General features: G+C 33.8%; 1 long non-coding RNA gene across 5 annotated transcripts; it reads right to left on the minus strand.

The window, feature by feature from the left end:
• Nucleotides 1–8,168: 8,168 nt before the first annotated feature.
• On the minus strand, nucleotides 8,169–15,660 carry LOC132306213 (uncharacterized). 5 transcript variants are annotated; one of them, XR_009481859.1, is made up of 6 exons: nucleotides 15,380–15,660; nucleotides 11,748–11,802; nucleotides 11,576–11,660; nucleotides 10,972–11,076; nucleotides 10,628–10,695; nucleotides 8,169–8,422 (listed from the first exon to the last, which is right to left on the minus strand). It is a non-coding gene; the product is annotated as an uncharacterized LOC132306213 (long non-coding RNA). The 5 variants fall into 5 exon arrangements; XR_009481857.1 differs by having other exon boundaries at nucleotides 8,169–10,695; nucleotides 15,380–15,659; XR_009481858.1 differs by lacking the exon at nucleotides 10,972–11,076 and having other exon boundaries at nucleotides 15,380–15,658.
• Nucleotides 15,661–16,632: the final 972 nt, after the last annotated feature.

The raw sequence follows: 16,632 nt of genomic DNA on the forward strand, positions 1-16,632 counted from the left end.
GGAAAAGTTACCTCTTATAAGCATCTTTTACTTCCATATATATTGTTCCCTGTCATTCTATTGGCTTTCCGCATTCCCAAATTTGAATTAGATGCCCTACTATCTTTCTCCACCTCATCAGATGCTTCAAATTGGTCCTACTAAAAAGTCCTTCATATATATATATATATACACACACACACGCACGCACATAAAAGATGTTCAATAACTTTTTTATATATAATAAAAAATTAATGTACAACCCTACCCATGCACAACGTTTTTTTTTCCGGTAAATGTACCCATGCACAACTTGTTACAACCCTACTCATGTACAAATTATTATTTCAGGTCTCTATCAAACAATCATCAAAATATATAACCTCATGTGACATTTTTACTTTCTCGTTTTTTGATGTTTTAATCTGCTAAGTAGTCTAAACCACTATCCCTAGGCCTGTATATAACCTCATGTGACCTCTCATATTCTTCAAAGCGAAGTCTTTGCTCATCCCAAGCCTCATAGATCTCATATTGCTCCTCTCTCTCTCTCTCTCTCTCTAGATCACTCCCTTGTCGCCAACTCTTCCTTCATCATTTTGCCAAAGCTTCTTATTCTTGATAATTTCTAGAGATGGATACATTAATGGAGAGCTTGGTTGGTCAAAATCCTGTGGTCATCTTCAGCAAAAGCTCATGCTGTATTTGCCACTCAATTAAGCAACTGATATGCAGTTTTGGGGCGAACCCTATCGTTTACAAGCTCGACGAGCATCCAGACGGAGACCAAATTGAAAGGGAACTGGGAAGAAGATCGAGTTTACCTGCTGTGTTCATAGGGCAGGAGTTGGTCGGCAGTGCCAAAGAGGTGACAAGCCTCCATGTCAGGGGCCAACTAGCCCAAAAGTTAATTGAAGCCGGAGCTATTTGGGTTTGGAGTTAATCAAATATAAATAACTGAACAATCAGAATAGTTGTAATATTAGTAATAGTCATTGAATAATTTTACCAATTGAGTTCATGACTACTTACTTATGGCTTTTAAATGTATTTTTCTTTTGTCTTTTGGAGTACGTACCTAATAAAATTGATAGTTGGTTCATGTATTTTATCAATATTAATATTTTTATTTGGTAGGTAACACACTCGTTAATGTTCAATACAGACCAGAATACTCAACCTTTATTTTGAAAGGAGGAAGAGACAACTACAATGCATAATCTTTGGTATGTTTTCATTGTTTGCATGTGCTTGCCAAAATATGTATGTCAGCATGCATATTAATACACTCAACTGACCATTCGAAAATTAAATAAATAAAATACACCCAACTGGAAATTAGCAAACCAATTAAGTTGTGTTATATGACGATGACATTTAACCATAAAGTATAGTTATTAGACTGAGGAACTAATGATATATATATATATATATATATATATATATATATTGAGGATGATTTTCATAGGCTACCTAGCTTCATTAAGTGTAGGAATATCTGTGGCAACAGATCATTGTTAAGAAGCTTTTGATTCATTGGGTTGAGGCGTCCTTCTTGATGTAATAGGGCTCATGGTTATGCTTGAAGAAGCAGTTGAAAGAGGAATAAGTCGAATGACCGAAGGTCGAGTAGTGGGAACAGAATTGAGGAAACCCTTGATACTAAATGGAGAGATCATCTTTGTCATTCTTAGTATTCAAACTGACTGTGTCATTACTTCCAAGGCTCACGTCAACTTCAATACAAATTCCTGCAAAGTTAACCCTTTTTCATATTTTCAATAGCAAAGTTAGAATTAAGTGGGTGACTCATAACTCTAGCAATGTGACTAACTAGCAGTCCACCAGTGAATAGGAATGCCATGAAATTTGAACCACAAAGGCAAAATCTGACTCATTCTCTGTGACAGAAGCCTTAAAGTAATTGCATTTCTTCAAGATTAATGATTTGCCTGCCATAGTCCACTGTGACACTGTCCATTGCCAAAGATGAGATTAGCCGAGGAAGAAGAAATGAACTTGAAGTGGTAGAAACCTTTGTCGTCAACAACTCTCTCAATAAGGCCTCTAGACTTCCCATGTTTCATTGCAATGATGAAATGAACCAAAAAGGAAACTTTTTGTGGGTAAAAAAATTCAATAGGTAGCAGTGACAGACCCAGAAACTCATGTGAGGGTTAATACTGAATTTTTTGAATAATTTCAGGGGGGAAAGGTAATATTTCATAAATATATATATCAAAATGACAAAAATAAGGGGCATAATAATGAAAAATAAAATTTTCCTGTGGATTTCCTATTGGTCCAGATAGTTGGCACTCTTTTGGTATATGTTATAGCTTGCTCATCTTAGGAAGTTTGTACTCGTTTAGGCATGCTTCTTTGCTTCTCTTTGTAGTCAGTGGGTTTTTTTTCCTCAATTCTTCTACTTCTTTCTCCTATCAATATATATTTATTCACAAAACAAACAAAAAAATGTCACCCATACCTTTTGATAAAAGAATAACACAAGCTAGCAAAGAGAAAATTTTATAGGACGGTTTATTAGACAAACTATGTTTTGCGGGATAGAGTATTGGGCACTAAAAAATTAAGGAGCATGACCAACGGGTTCTCGTAGCAAAAAATGAGAATGTTAATGTGCATGTGTAGAGTTACTAAAACAAATAAGGTAATTAGAGAGTAGAAAAATGGCCTGTAGCGCTCATTCGTAAGGAAATAGAGAGAGTAGATCTATATAATTTGGACATATAGTGACGCGCCGTTAAATAAAGAAGACTAGTTGCAATTGAATGAAAGAGATGGAAAGAGGTTAAAAAATAACATGGGATGAAGTTATTAAAAATGACATCAAAATCCTAAGGGACTGATCCAGTGTTGAAACTGTGGAACTTGGTGTCTCATGAAACATTAAGTCTCGGGTTCGAATCCTCCCATGCAGTCAATTCCTTAGTAGTCACGACTGCAGACATAGTTCGAATTTACGCGATTCATGTAGAGGGGTTGCTTTGTATGGTTCAATACATGGATTAGTCGGGGCAAGGCCCCGAACACCCCAATTATCCGGGGAAAAAAATTAAAATCAAAAGGTTAATAACAGTAAGAGAAACGACAAGTAATAGAAAATATTGGAGAAAAAAAAATTTATGTGGCCAATCCATTTACGTGGAATTAAGGCAAAGATGATGACCATCATGACTCTCTCAATTAGCAAAAATTAAAAATTAAAAATTAAAATTTGAAGTGGTACATCACAAAATTTTGTATTGTGTGTGAGTTCTTTTACGCTAGTTAAATCAATGCTGAGGATGATATAATTTGGATTTGTAACTTTGTAACATAATAATTGACCAGAACCGTATGTATGACGATTTAAGGATAATATAATTTGGATTTGCTCAGGTTGGTTAACTAAAAACATTATTAACATGTGACTTTATACGTATGGAGACAGAATATGTTAGCAGCTTCTTTTAGATAATGTTGGTACATCCCCATGGCTATCTTCTTCTCCTTCTTGTATGGATATTTATATGACTATCATTCGGGACTTAATAATCATTCCTACATGTCTAATAATTGGCACGCACTTTCTCTAGATCAAGTTAACTTCAGACTCGCGAAATACATATTTATATTAATTATTGTATTATTTTCTTAGCTTCCTCTCAAGGGAAATTACCTCAAGCATCCTTTACTTCCATATATATTGTTCCTTGTCATTCTATTAGCTTTCGGCGTTCCTAATTTTAAATTAGATGCCCTACTATCTTTCTCCACCTCATCAGATGCTTGTCCTATTAAAAAGTCTTCCATTGAATATATTATATACAAATAAAGATGTGCAATAACTTTTTTTATATAATAAAAAATTAATGTACAACCCTACCCATGCACAACTTGTTACGACCCTACAAATGTACAAGTCATTAGTTCAGGTCTTTATCAAACAATCATCAAAAAAAATATTTTGGAATACAATACACTTTTGGAACATTTTTACTTTCTCGTTTTTTGCTGTTACTATATGCTAAGTAGTCTAAACCACTATCCCTAGGCCTATATATAACCTCATGTGACCTCTCATGTTCTTCAAAGCAAAGCCTTAGCTCATCCCAAGCCTCATAGACCTCTCATGTTCTTCAAAGCAAAGTCCTAGCTCAGTTTTGAGTTTGGCCCCTCTTTAGGTTAACCCTAAGTTTTTTAGGATTTTATCCTGCCTTTTGTCTTTGAATCACTTCCAGAGACTTAGTTCAAACTTTTCTGATCTTTTGGCCTACTATTCAGTAAATAGAATAAGGGATGGGGAGGGTAGGTACCACTTCCACACCCGTACTAGTAAAGTGATGTTTACCGGGTTAAGTACTTCTGACAAGCAGTGGAAGGAGAGTATTATTAAGGTCAGCGGCACCTGGCGTGCCTCTGCTTCCTGTGATTTCCCCGTGTCAGGAAGTTTCCATACTTCTTCTGTCCCTGAGCTCAATAATCTCGATTAGTCTCCCTGCTTTGTTTGCAAAGTGAATCTTCTTCATTCAACGTACTTATGACTTCTTGGACCATGATGTTAATTGCTTTTCTTCTAAATTTGCAGATTTGAGACTCGAATATCTACAAGCACATATTTGGGGGAACCGCCCTTCAGCAAAGGCTCTTCTTACCTCTTCCCAAATGCAAATTATTGCCAACAACCCTCCCATTGTTAGGGAAGTTTGTGGGGTTGCCAAGGAACTGATTGATCTTCACCTTGAGGAAGAGTCTGTTCCCTCCCTAACCTTAGCGGATTCTACCATGGAACTTCTTGCCCCTAAGTCTCGTCTTACTAAAAAGGAGAGGAAAGCCACTACTAAGCTCTTGGCTAAGGAGAAGAAGGATGCGTTTGTTATAGCAAGCAAGCCCACCTCCTCTCAGAGACAGAAGGGCTTATCAAACGAACAGGCTTTTACCCGTTCGACCACAAAGGATGCCCCTAATGCCAAACGCCCCAAGCTAATGGATCGGGCCTTCAAAGCCAAGGGTGTCATGTCAAGCCCCATTGCTGCCTAAGTTCATTGATACCAACCTCTTCATATTTATCATGAATTTTCTAATCTTCAAGAACATTTTGACTTGGAATGAACGGGAGAGATTTTTCGACCAATTCATCCGATATGTTAAGAGTAAAGCATTCATTTTCATCCGGAGGATGTTGAGATGCATTAAAGATGTTGAGTTTAACATTCATATTTCCAAAAGAAATATCCATCATCCTAGTCCAGCAATTAATTAAAGCATTAGCCGTGGCTAAGAAGGGCCGACCAAGGATCATGGGAATGTGTCTTTTGGGGTTGTGGACCGGTCCGGTATCTAGAACCAAGAAGTCTACCGGGAAGTAGAACTTGTCTACCTTGATGATTACATCTTCAATGATACCACAAGGTTGCTTGATGGATATATCCGTAAGTTGCAAGACAACCGAAGTGGGTTTTAGTTCGCCCAAGCCAATTAAGTTACAAGTAAACTGAATAAGGGATCAAATTTACACTCGCCCCTAAGTCAAGGAGGACCTTTTCAATCTCAATGTCTCCAATGACACACGAAATTGTCGAGGCACCCGGATCCTTAAACTTTGGAGGTATATTATGCTGAATGATAGCACTCACCAGTTCAGTTAACCTCACCTTCTTTAAAATATTGCTTTTGAAAATGCATTTTTGAGTATACAAATCTTTGAGAAATTTAGTATAAGGTGGAATTTACTTTATGGCATCGAGAAGAGGAATGTTGATTTTTACTTGCCTAAAGACTTCCAACATATCTGAATTTTGTTGCCCTTATTCCCAAAGTGTGTGGACTCTTTGAGACGTTGAGGATAAGGAGCCTTAGGCTCATAAGATGTCTCAACACTTGGGATTGACGAATTTGGAATTTCCGGACTGATTTTTAGATTTTTGGGGGGGACTTAAATCCTTAGGAGCAAGAATTCCAATCTCTTCCCCAACCTTGTTATCCACAACTCTTCCACTCCGAAGTGTGGTGATTGTAAAGACTTGTTCATGATGTTGTCCACTCGAAGGACGGAGTTCATCAATCACAAATTGCCCTTTCGAGTTTACCACGGTTTGAGCTAGAAGTTTACCCATGTCCCTTTTATGAAGTTGATTCACAAAAGTAGTCAATTGTCCCAGTTAGGTTTCAATTTTAGCTACTGATTGCACTACAATAAAAAGGGCTTGTACGAGGGGCCAAAAGCGCCATGACGGCGCATTGTAGGCCCTTGTGTATGAGGGTTCCGTAAATATTTAAATTTATTTACAACATAGATATTTTTTCGTTAATAATTAACATACGAGGCACCAACGTATGCCGTAGAAAAGTTTTCTACGGCGAATTGTAACCACCCGTAAATAATATTACGAGGTACCGACGCATGCTATAGAAAAGTTTTCTACGGTAAATTTTAACTACCCGTAAATAATCTCACGAGGCACCGACGCATGCCGTAGAAAAATTTTCTACGGCAAATTTTAACTACCCATAAATAATATAAACCATTCTCACGAGGTGCCATGTATGCCCTAGAAAAGTTATTTATGAGGATTTTCACTAATATACAGCCTCTTATTTACGGGGTTTCAAGCTCCCCGTAAATAAAATATATATATATATTTTTATTTAAATAAACACTCTTAATTAATGGCAGTGAATCAATCATTCATAACCTGTAATTCACATCACTTTCAGTTATAATTCAATTCAAAAAACATATCCCATTGAACATATCAAAAAAATTAAAATATTTTTACAATTTATCATTTATCAATGTGCCAAAACAATTCAACATTTATCAATGTTCCAAAAGAGGAAGAAAAGTTTTCTACGACGAATTGTAACCACCCGTAAATAATCTTATGAGACACCAACGCATGCTGTAGAAAAGTTTTCTACGGCAAATTTTAACTACCCGTAAATAATCTCACGAGGCACCGACGCATGCCGTAGAAAAATTTTCTACGGCAAATTTTAACTACCCATAAATAATATAAACCATTCTCACGAGTTGCCATGTATGCCCTAGAAAAGTTATTTATGAGGATTTTCACTAATATACGGCCTCTTATTTACGAGGCTTCAAGCTCTCCGTAAATAAAATATATATATATTTTTATACAAATAAACACCCTTAATTAATGCCAGTTAATTAATCATTCACAATCTGTAATTCACATCACTTTCAGTTATAATTCAATTCAAAAAATATATCCCATTAAACATATCAAAAAAGTTAAAATATTTTTACAATTCATCATTTATCAATGTGCCAAAACAATTCAACATTTATCAATGTTCCAAAAGAGGAAGAAAAGTTTTCTACGGTGAATTGTAACCACCCGTAAATAATCTTACGAGGCACCGACGCATGCTGTAGAAAAGTTTTCTACGGCAAATTTTAACTACTCGTAAATAATCTCACGAGGCACCATAAATATTATAAACCATTCTCACAAGGTGCCATGTATGCCCTAGAAAAGTTATTTATGAGGATTTTCACTAATATACGGCCTCTTATTTACGGGGTTTAAAGCTCCCCGAAAATAAAATATATATATATTTTTATACAAACATCCTTAATTAATGCCAGTTAATCAATCATTTACAACCTGTAATTCACATCACTTTCAGTTATAATTCAATTCAAAAAACATATCCCATTAAACATATCAAAAAAGTTAAAACATTTTTACAATTCATAATTTATCAATGTGCCAAAACAATTCAACATTTATCAATGTTCCAAAAGAGGAAGAAAAATTTTCTACGGCGAATTGTAACCACCCGTAAATAATCTTACGAGGCACCGACGCATGCTGTAGAAAAGTTTTCTACGGCAAATTTTAACTACCCGTAAATAATCTCACGAGGCACCGACGCATGCCGTAGAAAAATTTTCTACGGCGAATTTTAACTACCCATAAATAATATAAACCATTCTCACGAGGTGCCATGTATGCCCTAGAAAAGTTATTTATGAGGATTTTCACTAATATACGGCCTCTTATTTACGGGGTTTCAAGCTCCCCATAAATAAAATATATATATATTTTTATACAAATAAACACCCTTAATATATGCCAGTTAATCAATCATTCACAACTTTTAATTCACATCACTTTCAGTTATAATTCAATTCAAAAAACATATCCCATTGAATATATCAAAAAAGTTAAAACATTTTTATAATTCATCATTTATCAATGTGCCAAAACAATTCAACATTTATCAAAGTTCCAAAAGAGGAAGTAAATCCATTTGTGAAGAAAATCATCAATTTCCTAACACTTCTGTTGAAAAATTGATAAATCTTCTAGCACTTGAGTTTCAATCTGCACTTGTCAAAAAACCACCTCACTGTACAAAATCCAAGGAACTAGCTGCAAAATCTACTGTACAAAATCCAAAGAAGTAGCTGCATCACACAAGTCTCAAATTCAGAATGCTAATAAAAAAGGGAAAGAACAAGATTATCATTTATGAATCAAACACAAACATTTTGTTAAGAATTTCTTCCTCAGATCTGCCAAAAATATTTCAAGCAGATAATTTTCCTTAATTGAATACTAGATTTTTACAAGGATGTATGATAACATACAATATCATAATCTCTTTATATTCATGAGATAAAGAGAATATATATTCTAGCCGACTCGAACCATAAATATAGGATCGTATTACACTCAGTGATCAGGTGTCCATGACATTTTTGAATCGCCTGACTAATTACACTCCATGTACAAGTTGTGTATTAATAATATATTCTTTGTTTTCTTTTACTATAAATTACACACAAGACAAATAATCAAGCTTCACCTAACTAGGTTGATAATGGTCTATGTAGTCTAAAAACACTAACCACATGCAAAAAAAACCCTCAAGAAATCAAGTACATTAGATTGTGTTGATTTGCTTTCAGCTGCAAATCCTGCCATCATTAGATTGTGTTTTCAACAGAGAATCACATAGCACAACAGTCCAAAAATAAGCATATGATCCATTGATTTTGAAAAAAACCTGTCCCTTCATGAAACTATCACTTTCTATTAAATATATACTAATTAGATAATATAATTTTTTTAACAAAATAGTCTTAAAGGAATCTTGAATACCTTTCTCTCCCATACTTTATTCCTTTAATTTATACATTATCCATTGTCTTTGTAATGTACTTCCAGTAATATTTTTAGTATTTTCTTAAGGGTTAGCCCTCTTTGAATGTTAGGGAACAAAACACCGATGTGTGGTGATTGATTGTATTAATTAAATAAAATCACATTTAACTCTTTCATTAACACATACCATTAAGCAATAGGCTAATACAGTGTGGTATAGAAACAGCCCTTAGTTATCAAAGCTCTCAAAAAGGTTTATCTAAGTCTTTTTCTTCTTATGTCATTTTCTGGCTAATTAATTATATATACTAGTTGATGATTTACACAAATAAACAGGAGCTAAATTTATTTCAAAGTCAAGTTATGGCTCTGGTTCCTTCAGCATGAGTATGAAGCTCCCCGGCAATGACTCCACAAGAGTTGCAACAATTTTCAAGGTAAAAAAAATATATATATATCACATGTTCATAATAATAATAATAATATATTATTAATTTTTTTTTTTTTTTTTTTTTTTTTTTGTAATTTTATATAACTAGTTCGATTCCACCACTAGTTAAGAAGAATTATAAGAATATATATACTTTTTTTTTTTTTCGGGCAAATCAAATCGTTCATAACCTAAACTCCAGAAAATTGGGTTGAACTAGAATTCCTATATGTCAAAGAGATAAAAGCATACTTAGTCCAAACAAATGTGTACGCAATTGATACACTGGACAAAAAATAGATTATCCGTCTATGGTTTGATCCCACTGCAAGCTTCCATGATTATACCATCCTCTGGAACCCTCACCAAATAGTGTAAGCAAACCACAATAGCACAGAAACTAAATTACATATATATATTTACTCAACTTTCACAGCGCAAACTATCTTTGATTCATTCAATCCCATTCCAGTGACTTAAGATGAAATCAAGGATTATTCCTAAAAGAAAAGGAAAAAATTAAAAAGAACAAAAGAACCACAAAGCCCTATTCAAACTGTCACATGAGTATAGATATTGACAAAGTTGTTATACTGTTCAGAAAAGCTCATCTACAATTAGCTGGACTGTGACACATTAGGGTATGGCAGGCTACATTATATTTATATAATGGCTTCCATTTTTACACAATGTCAAAACTATTTTAAGGCTTTTTGGGCTTCTACAAGTTCGATTTTATTAAACAAAATATGTCTTAAGCTAGATTATGTATATGAATATTTGTTTAGAGTACAAAAGGCAACCAAACTCCATTCGCAATATTTTTCCCACCTTCATTTATGCACAATTATAATAAAAAAAAATGGCCACTTAAGGCACGTAACCCCTTATACACCGTAATATGCGATGAATGAAAACCAAACTCCATCCGCAACAATTTCCCGACCTCCATTTATGCACAATAATAAAAATAAAATAGCTACTTAAGGCACTTGACCCCCTAAAACAATCAACTTTTTAAACATATAATGAATTGTCATGGTGATAATAAAAATGAAGAAGCATAGTATTTGACCTTTATTGTAGACTGGAATCATAAAAATTCTAATTCTTCTACTCCTAATGAACTGGTGATAATCAATCCTGTCAGAAGAAAATATTTCTAAAATGTAATGCCAACAAATACATAAAAACATCAGATCGTATGACTAATTTAAAAAATATAATAATAAGTCAGTGAATGACTAATTGACCTGTATAATTTTCACATATTTTTTAGGCCATAGAGCTTGTGTTAGCATCACGAAGATAAAAATTTCCATTTAGGCTTGCTTGATAAAAATTTCCTTTTAACTTATACTGGCTATCACAAACTAAATGCTGAATTCAAGTATCAAAAGGAAGAGAAAACTAAACCACCTTTACATTCTTTGAATCTCAATCCTCCTAATTGCATACGTAAGTTCCTTGAATCAGTGGAGAGAAAAGGTTTTGAAATCAATGCTTCAACCACCTTCTAAGATCCTTCATTGAAGAACATTCACTTCAAAGTTCAAACTTCAAAGCCAAGCCAAAATACTTAAAAACAAGAATACTTCTTAGAAGCCAAAATACTTCAGTTTTTTCTCTTTCTCTCTCACAATTTTTTCCCAAAGGAGCTTTTACATCATCTATCTCTTTTTTTTACTAGCATAAAATGAACTTATATATATAAGTGTGTATATGTGTAACATTGGGCTATAGATTCAACTATATACGGCTCGTTTGCTATAAAATTCAATAATATATTAAAGGCATCTTCTGTCAAATTAAAAGTTTAAAGTGATAATTTTGGTCACCATCGACCATGGTTTGAAGTATATATTCCACAAACTAGTTCACCTAAAGTTGGCCAAATTCAAATTTAAAGTGTAACGATATTAATCCATATAATCCATACCTTCCATCCAATTGTAAGTAATTGGGACTACCACATAACGCATTGCCATGGTGATAATGAAAAAGAAGAAGCATAGTATCTAACCTTTGTTGTAGACTAGAATCATAGAAATTCTGATTCTTCTACACCTTTGGCAGAACACAAGTACTGGCTGTAACGGCTGCACTGGCTGCACTAGATAAGAACATGAATTTGAGAAGGAAGACAAAGTTTAGATGAACAAGACAATAATGGGATGATTTAGTGAAACTCATACCGTCAATGAAATGAATTGCTGCTTTCTGAAAATACAAAGCTACTCTTATTTTTTCCTAGACAATAATAAAATGACAATGTGAGGCTAAGCAAACTCATATATACAACACAGAACTCATACATCAATCAACCATAGGCATTTTTTCAAAATACAAATAAATAAATAATAGTCCCAGTATAGAGAACAATCTAAACTACTCAATTGCGATTTGAGCAAGAGAATAAAACATACCCCCCACAAAGTAGAGATCTCTTACGTTTGTATAATACTATAGATTCATACACTGTGCAGTATGTATAATACACCAAAACTAGCCTCTATCATTGGATTATAAAAAAACTAGAATTCATGAAAATTGTATGAATCAACCAAATTATTCCCTACACTTGACCATTTTTTTTCCAGGCGTCGGGAAAGGGCCGTAAAGGTTGGTGTGTAATAAATTGATTTTCTTTAGAAATTGTAAAGTTATTATAATTATTAATAATATTATTATTATATGTTAGGCTGATTAATTCACGGTATATATGTGGTGTAGTTTAATTATTTAAGTTTCTACGTACTCGATCTCTGCAATTAATGCAACTGGAACTTGCATATTCAAATTTCAATCACCATCATAATAGCTTATATAGGTCCATGTTCACATGCACATCATATAGATGTATACACATGCATGCACGCAATCAATCATTCGTGCAAGTCATCATTTATACAGTTATAAAAAATAAAAAGAAGGCACGAAGAGAGAGATGTGTTCTTTATATGTCTGGGGCAAGGGTTGTAGATCATTCCCAATTCTAGAAATTTTTGTTGCAAGAGTTCATATTCTATATATATATATATATATATATCCTAAAGTTCACACCCATCTCTTTTGGCCTGATCAACTTAATTATCCTAATTTTCCTTATAGTGGCTAGTTTATCCTAATTTTGTTCATAAAGTAATTTTGTGGGCAAAGGAGGTCTCATTCTCCTACTAACTGTAAAGTGTTAGATTAAAAATCAAATTTACAAGGAATAGATAGAGAACTGTCAAGCGTAATTTTAATACTCTGCCTTCTGCTTAATTGTTAATCTCCAACCCACACCTTCAATACAATTATAAGTAACTAGGCATTCATTCCTTCTTTTATTTTTTTCAAGCCTAGCAAGAAACACACACATCTAAAGCATAACATTAGATAGTTGAGACTAATTAGCACATCTTACAACCATTGTTGCTATATGTTTATGCTTATAATGAACTTATCTAATTCAAATTCTCACTGTAAGGCTTCTTATTAAAAATTCCTAAATTTACAGTATGTGTTCATGTCTACTTAATTATTTAAAATTATAAATCTGATTGTACTTCTATATATTGGTGATGTGCAAAGATTATGTGTTCAAAATCTGATTGTGCTTCTACATATAGGTAATCCATCTTATATTTAATTTATAATCTAATTTTTCCTTTTTGTTTTTTCAAAAATTTGGAGTGACGTTGGAGTGAACCTCCATCTGAGCTTTAATTTAAGCGTTCTTTGTCACCAATTTTCTCAAATTACAACATCCTTAGATGGAGCACAGCAATGTCAGATTTTCAGCAATGATTTGTGACTCGAACGTTGAAGATTTAAAATATTCTGCAATCCATTTTACATGGACTAATCACAACTTGGGAGTGGCAAACCTAGCTCGAAAGCTTGACAAAGCTATGATTAATGAGAAATAGAAGCATGTCCTTCCAATGTCATAATGCAAACTTTTAACAAATATTATTAAAGTATATATCAAAATTAGCGTATAAATATCAAGTTACTCTTTGTTTGTGCATATACTCTATAAATAATACTACAAAGAATTTTCATACATTATTTTAATGACAAAACAAATTAAATCAAAGGGTGAAAATTTTGCTAAGCTAGATTGCCTATGAATTAAAGGTTGTCCCTTTTTGTAGTACCTCTCTTCTACACACGTCCAAATTTTTTTATTGATAAGGGTATGCATTTAAGGCATAGTTTGACCAAATTTAAGGCTTAGCGTATAGGAGAGTCACACTTATCCTTCTATATATTTTTAAAGATCCATATCCGTATATAATTTTGAAATGTTAAGCAAACACACACTCCAAACTTCCACGAGACTTGAACACTCGACCTTTCTTTCGAGAAAGAAGGCTTGTAAACATTGGGCTATTGCTCATTTGGTATTCTTAAAAGCTTTGCTCTTGTCCCCAATCTCATAAAATTGGTACTAGGGTCATGACAAACGCACACTCCATACCTTCAACGAAACTCGAACACTCAATATTCCTTTTGAGAAAGGGCATGCAACCGCTGGGATATTACTCAATTTGTATTTTTAAGAGTTTTGTTCTTGTGCACGGCCAACCTCATAAAATTGGTATTAGGGTCATGATAGATGAAAGTGAAATTATTGTACCAAACTAGGAAGATGCTATAGTAGTAATTTTCTTAGAATTTAGTAGTAACATATTATTTATAGTGTATTAGTACTCCTCAATAATATATATGGATTAGCACTGCTTCTTGTACATGAACTCATATATAACATATTTTAAAGGAATATATGATCAGTTTCATTATATATATGAAAACTAAACTCTATATTATATGTTACCAATTAACAATATTTACTACATGGTATTATTATCACACTCCTCTCTAATCTCTCTATCAATAAATTCTTCATGACTAGCTATTCATTATCCATGACATTACTGTATTACATTTAAAAAAAAAAAAAAAAAAAAAGAACCTTGTAACCAAGAATGTTGAGAATATCTTTACACTGCTCATTGTTCATGATATATACTAAACGAATGAATGAAAGAACATCAAAAACTGAACTAACTAATACCAACTAACAGTTCACTTGATGGAAACTCAAGAAACAATAAAAAGCTATACAGAATTTAATCATATACCACCATATATATATAACTTGAAACTAACAATCAATAACACCTCATCTTAAGGGTGGAGCTATTTGCAGAGTCCAAGATAAGTGAGATAAACAAGTCGATCCTCAGAATAATACAGAGTTTCTTATTGAAGCTATTATATATATGAAAAAATTGAATGTTCAAACCTACAGAAAGAATATTAAACTGCTTTGCAAAATAGATTTTTTCTTATGTTGACTGATTGGGCATGGTGAGTAAAAGTTACTGTGATTGTGTGTATACTCTATAAATTTCCAGTATATGTCAAAATTGGCGTATAATTATCCATACACTCCACTAGAATAAAATTAGTTGCCTAACCTCAATTTCAAAATACACATCAAAGTGTAACTCAATTTTCATAAATACATCAAGAAAATTAAAAAACCCTAACCTATTCTTTAACTCCTCGCTTAACTCTAACCTATAAATCGCATCAGAGTCATGTATTCCTCAAATAGATCAAATCACGAATCAGTTCGCAGACACACAAACACACACACACAGGCACACGCACACACACACACACATATATATACAAATATATGTACATAAAAATATGTAGATATAGAGAAAAATTTGTGAAAAAGATTAGAATGTTAGCCCTAACGATAGATGGAGATTGGGCTTTATCGATCATGAAAGTAACAGAGAGGCAACTGTAACAAGGTACGTACCGTCGTCCATGGTCGCTCGCTTCAATTTATGGTCGCTGGTTGAAAACCCTAATCTGCTCGCTGGTCGCTTGCGGGTACTGTCGGGAGTCCAATCTGAGACGAGACCACGTTTAGGAAATCAAACCTTCTTTCCTCAAATTGCTATTATGATCGACTGGTTAAATATACGATTCATCCAAAGAAACCTATCGATGGGGAGATTCGGGTCTCTCTCTTTCCATACTTGGCGCATTTGTTTGCTAAAGGAGTTTGAGAAAAGTTTTGACCCTTAAGTTCTCTTTTTTCTGTATATATTTTTAAAATGACTTTAATTGTGTCAAATTCAGTTTGGTGCGGGAGTGGAAAATTTTGGAGGCAACTTATTTACGAGTCAAAAAGATGCCTTAAATGTAAAAATTTAGTACTTTATGATCGAGGAACATTTATTTCGTTAAAGGTCTACAAATATGCCGTAAATATATTTAAATATTCACGAGGCTTTTAATACACCGTGAAAATATTTTTCTACGAGCTTCCTGTTAAATCCTCGTGAAAGAGTGTCCTTTAATGTAACAATTACAAGGATTCTTTTATAAACCCCGTAAAAGGTAGTTATCACGAGGCAAAACAAAGAAGCCCTGTAAATTCTACGTCGTAAAAACCCACATTTCTTGTAGTGTTGGGAATGAGTATTGACTAATTGCACAATTGATTGCATGCCATTAAGGGCAGCCATGATTTGCTTGTTGGTGTTCAATATCTCAACCAATTGGGACAGGTGGAGAGGAGCAGAATTTGGACTTGAAGAGCTTTGATCGTATGTAGGAGGAAGATAGCTTATAGAAGTTTGGAATGGCCATTGAGCATTAGATTGATTTTGTTGCCATGACCTTGGAATAATGAATTTTGTGGGGCTGGTTGCCTCCACGAAAAATTCGGGTGATCTCTTCATCCCGGATTGTATGTATTGGAGTAGGGATTATGTCTAGGATGAGAAAACATGGCATTGGCCTACTCTTGCATACCTTCAGAAAATTGCTCCGGTGTGGGGGCAATCTTCTTCGTGATGGAAAGTGCTTGTGCAAGATGCACACATAGCACTTGATGAAGAATTTTGAGAAAAGGAGAAATGTGGTGCCACTAGCTGAAAAACTTTGTGTGCTATAACATCCACTTGAGATAATTATTTCCTTAAAGTCTGTGCTTGGCACGGATTTGAGGGTTTCCCAACACTAGAAGTAAGAGCTCTACGAGAATTATGTTAAATAGAATTA

The sequence above is a fragment of the Cornus florida genome, unplaced genomic scaffold (assembly GCF_030987335.1).
Source record: "Cornus florida cultivar Cherokee Brave unplaced genomic scaffold, ASM3098733v1 CherokeeBrave_3.0.0_Hap2_Chr05, whole genome shotgun sequence".
Classification (NCBI taxonomy): domain Eukaryota; kingdom Viridiplantae; phylum Streptophyta; class Magnoliopsida; order Cornales; family Cornaceae; genus Cornus; species Cornus florida.